The 5,475-nt window shown below is 38.5% G+C and overlaps 1 protein-coding gene across 1 annotated transcript in view; it reads right to left on the reverse strand.

The window, feature by feature from the left end:
- The window catches only part of SYT9 (synaptotagmin IX), a 238,246-nt gene that overhangs the window by 29,457 nt on the left and 203,314 nt on the right, over window positions 1-5,475 (reverse strand). The gene's annotated exons all lie outside the window — the stretch shown is intronic.

A 5,475-nucleotide genomic window follows, 5' to 3' on the forward strand; every position in this document is an offset into this window, starting at 1 on the left:
GGAAAAAAAGTGTAGAATCCCTCCACACCTCCTTTTGCAAATGTCGCTTCACTGTTTTAGCGCTGGTTCCCTGTGCTGGTCTGTCTGTAGTCCCACCCTCTGACTTCTGCCTGGGCGGGATGGCCACAGAGACAGTCCTGTGCTGACTTCTAAAACACAGTATTTTCTTTTATTCTGTGATTTTTCCACTGGCGGTTGTGGGAAACTGACGCCCTGACCCTTATGCTAGATCCAGAGCTCTTGTGCAGTTTTGTGAGAACCACATCTCTGGGTTTTCAGCCCCTCCCCCGTGGAGCCTGTCCTACCTGACTCTGCTCTCCCGCTTCCAACCAGAAGTGTCCTCCATCTACTCTTAAGGAGTAGGTCGATGTATCCACTTCTCCCGTTTATATTTATGAGTAACTCAGTCAACGTTTCTTGAATTAATGAACTGATATACAAATGAAGGGTCTGCATATGTATTGCAGCCCCAGTAGCCTAGCTTCCTGGGGCCTTTGGATCACCTGAGAACCACCAGGCTATGGAATGTCTGTTCCATCCCTTCAGTTCACCATCACTGCTGGCTCACTGAGAAATCTGTTCTTATAGAGCAACTTCAAAAAAGAAAAACCTATGTGAGACATGGCAGCAGGAAATCTGTTACTTAGCAAGTACAGAGGAAATCCTAGTTACAACAATTCTCTGAAGTGCCCTTTTAGTCCTCACTTATACGAATGACATGAATGGTACAAACCTGCCTCACCTGTACCATAGAAGCAATTAATGATTTGCTTGTTCTGTTTTCTCAGAAATTCAAACTGTATTCTTGATACTTAACCCAGACAAGACAGAATTGCCATAAACACCCTTTTCCAGTGACAGATCCTACCAACAATTAGCATGCACTGTTAAAGTAACTGTTTATTATACTTTATTTATAGCTATTAACATGATTAAATACATTGGAAGTATGCCTGTAGGATGACACTTTCTGAGCTGGCACTGGAGCTTTGAGCAGCCCTCATAGGGTGGTGGGAGGGGGTTGGACCAGCCCACTCCTTTCCTCTCTCTCAATTATTCTCTTGTACGATTCTAGTTTTAACTCCATAGGCCTGGCCTTATTTCAGAAATGATTTACTTTGACCAAAGATATGTTTAGCTAGGACAAGGCTGGATAATGATCACACATATGTGTAGAGCACTTAGCATCTATGCATACATTCATGTATTCACAGGCTTATCTGGTCTCATCACAGACACTCCAACATCTGTATCTCCATCCTTGAGTTATAGACTCATTAACCCAAATGCTTACTTTAGATATTTATTAGTTATCTTATCGGCCTCTCAAGCCAATTATTTAAAATATAGAGCTGATTTCCCTTTCCTGCTATCAGCCTTCCTACCCAAGTCATCTTCATCCCTGTTTGGCAATAACATCCTCCCAGTGGTTGAAGCTAAAATCTGGAAGCCATCCTGTATTCCTCCTCTTCTCTCACCCTCCTACATCTACAAGCCTGTTATTTCAATCTCCAAAAATAACTAGATTCTATCCAATTCTCTACTTTATCTAAAGCTACCCTCCACCACTTGTCTGTCAGTTTGTCATACTGTGGTGACTTCTGTGTTGCTGTAATTCTGGAAGCTATGGCATGGGTATTTTAATTACCAGCAGGGTCACCCAAGTGGACAAGTTTCAGCTAAGTTTCCAGATGAAGACAGACTAGGAAGGAAAAATGAACTACTTTAGAATATTTAAGTCACTGAAAACCTTATGAACAGCAGTGGAACACTATCAACAAAAGAATACTGAATATTGAAACATGATAAAAAGCACCAGTATATTGTCCAATACAGTGCCAGAAGATGAGCCCCTCAGGTTGGAAGGCACTCAAAATATGACTAGGGAAGAGCTGCCTCCTTGAAATAGAGTTCACCATGATGATGCAAATGGAATAAAGCCTCAGGACTTTCATTTGCTGATGAAAAATGAAGAGAAACAGCTGTAAACATCCATTAATAATGAGAACATGGAATATACAAAGTATGAATCTAGGAAAATTGGAAATTGTCAAAAATTAAGAAGGATGTACAAACATTAAAATCATGGCATTAGTGAGCTAAAATGGACTGGTATTGATCACTTTAAATCTGATAGTCACATTTTTTTAATATACTGGGAATGAAAAGTTGAAGAAAAATGGCCTCTCATTTGTCATCAAAAAGAACATATCAAGATCTGTTTTGAAGTACAACACTGTGATAGGACAATATCCATACCCTACTAGGAAGACCAGTTAATAATACTATTATTCAAATTTACACACTAGCCACTAAAGCCAGACATGATGAAATTGAAGAATTCTACCAACTTCTTCAGTCTGAAATTGATCAAACATGCAATCAAGGTATATTGAAAATTACTGGTGACTGGGATGCAGAGGTGGGAAATGAAGAAGGATCAATTGTTGGAAAATATAGCATGGTGACAAAAAACAATGCTGGAGATCATATGATAGAATTTTTCAAGACCAGTGACTTCATTGCAAGTATCTTTCTTAAACAACATAAAGGCAACTATACACAGGGACAATACCAGATGGAATACACAGAAATCAAATTGACATCTGTGGAAAGAGGTGATGGTAAAGTCCCATATCATTAGCCAACACAAGGCCAGGGGAAGATTGTAGAACAGCCCATCAACTACTCATATGCCAGTTCAGGATGAAGCTGAAGAAAATTGAAACAAGTTCACTAGAGACAAAATATGACCTTGAACATATCCCACCTGAAATTAGAGATCATCTGAAAAACAGAATTGATGCATTAGACATTCAAGATGGAAAACCAGAAGAGTTGTGGGATGATATTAAGACCATCATACAGAAGAAAGCAAAAGGTCATTAAGACGACAAGAAATAAGGAAAAAATAAAAATGGATGTCAAAAGAGACTCTGAAACTTGCTCTCTAATATAGAGATGCTAAGGAAAATGGAAGAAATGAGGAGGTAAAAGAGCTGAACAGATAAATTGAAAGAGCAGTTCGAGAAGACAAATGTCAAATATTATAAAGAAATGCACAAAGACATGATATTAGAAAACCAAAAGGGAAAACATGTTCAGCATTTCTCAAACTGAGGGAAGTGAAGAAAAATTTAAACCTCGATTTGCAATATTGAAGGATTCTATTGGCCAAATATTGAATGATGCAGAAATTACCAAAAAAGTTGGAAAGAATATACAGAGTCACTGTACCAAAAAGAAATGGTTGTTGATCAACAACTACAAGACATAGCATATGATCCAGAGCCAATGATACAGAAGGACAACGTCTAAGGTTCATTGAAGGCACTGGCAAAGAACAAGGCACTGGAATTTGATGGACTACAAATTGAAATCTTTCAACAAACTGATGAAGCACTGTAGGCACTTACTCATTTATGCCAGGTAATCTGGAAGACAACTACCTGGCTGATTGACTGGAACACATGCATATTTGTGCCCATTCCAAAGACAGGTAACCCAATGGAATGCAGAAATCATTGAACAATATCATTAATATCACATGGAAGTAAGATTTTGTTAAAGATAATAACAGCTGCAACCATACATGGGCAGATAACTTTCAGGGATTCAAGGTGGATTTAGTTGAGGACGTGGAACAAGAGATAACATTGCTGACATTAAATGGATCTTAGCTGAAAGCAGAGAATGCCAGAAAGATATTACCTGTGCTTTATTGACTATGCAAAGGCTTTCAATTGTGTGGCTCATGAAAAGCTATATAACAGCGTGGAGAATGAGTATGCCTAAACACTTAATTGTGCTCATGAGGAACCTATACAGGGACCAAAAGGCAGTTGTTCAAACAGAACAAGGGAACACAGAATGGGTTAAAATTAGGAAACGTGTATACCAGGGTTGTATTCTTCCACCATGTTTATTCAATTTCTACATTGAGCAAATAATCTGAAAAGCTAGATTATATGAAGAAAAGTGTGGAATCAGGGATGGAGGAAGACTCATTAACAACACGCAATATACAGATGATACAACTTTACATGCTGAAAGTGAAGAGACTTAGAATACTTACTGATGAAGATCAAAGACCACAGTCTTTGGTATGGGTTGCATCTTAATGTAAAGAAAACAAAAATCCTCATCACTGGACCAATGAACAACATCCATATAAATGGAGAAAAAGTTGAAGTTGTCAAAAACTTTATTTCGCTTGGATCAACCATAGACACTCATGGAAACAGCATTCAAGAAATAAAATGATGTACTGCATTAGGCAAATCTGCTACACAAGATCTCTAAAGTGTTCAAGAGCAAAGATGTCAGCTTGAGGACTTGTGCCTACTGCAAGCCATAGTATTTTCAATAACCTCATATTAATGTGAAAATTGGGCAGCAAATAAGGAAGACCATAGAAGAATTGATACATTTGAGTTATGATGTTAGAAGAGAATATTAAAAGGACTTTCAAAACAACAAACCAATCTATGTTGGAAGAAGTACAACCAGAATGCTCCTTGAAAGCCAGAATGGCCAGATTTCATCTTTCATACTTCGGACATGTTATCAGGAGAGACCAGTCCTTAGAAAAGGATATCATGCTTGGTAAAGTGGAGAATCGGAGAAAAAGAAGAATCCAATGAGATGGACTGGTACAGTGATGGCAGCAATGGGCTCAAACATAGCAATGATTGTGAGGTTGGTGCAAGACTGGGCAGTATTTTGTCCTGTTGTTTATAGGGTCACAATGAGTCAGTACCGACTGGATGACACCTAACAACAACAGAAAGTGCCAATCTGTTCCAAGATCTCTCTCATAATAACTATGTGGTACAGCAAGACAAAAGAAGAAATGAATCCATGTGGCAGGACGGCTGATATATATTCATATTACGTGATTCCATATTGTACAATATGCTTACAGTTGTTCAAGGAAGAAAGAAGCCTCAGTTGTTTGTCTATGTATGACCCCATGCCTACACTGCAACATGACTCTGAGTCTGAGTACTCACCAGTCTGTCCCAACCCACTGGTGAACACTCAGTGAGCTTCGGAAATGAATTTGTTCTTTTCTGAAAAGAACCTGTGGAGAAGATGGGATGTTACTGTACTTTCCTGTTTCCCTATTACTGATTAAGACTTTCTCACTTAATCTAGAGTAGTGTGCAGTAGCTGAAGAGCTATCATTACATCTCTATCATACAGGAACCAATCTTTATCCTAGAGCCCAGTGGCTGGTGGGATTAATGATAATAACAATAAGAAGATAATGATAACAAGAATGATAATGGTCCAATTTGAGCAATCTCTTCATTTTCCTTTATAAAGATGTGACATTGGCTTGTCTTGAATGTCTGATTTTCTCTGGATGATATTTGAGTCTTCCATATTTTATTTGTTGTTGTTGTTAGGTGCCATCAAATTGGTACCAACTCATAGTGACCTTATGCACAACAGAAAGAAACACTGCCCGAT

Source organism: Chrysochloris asiatica, unplaced genomic scaffold (genome assembly GCF_000296735.1).
Source record: "Chrysochloris asiatica unplaced genomic scaffold, ChrAsi1.0 scaffold00140, whole genome shotgun sequence".
NCBI lineage: Eukaryota > Metazoa > Chordata > Mammalia > Afrosoricida > Chrysochloridae > Chrysochloris > Chrysochloris asiatica.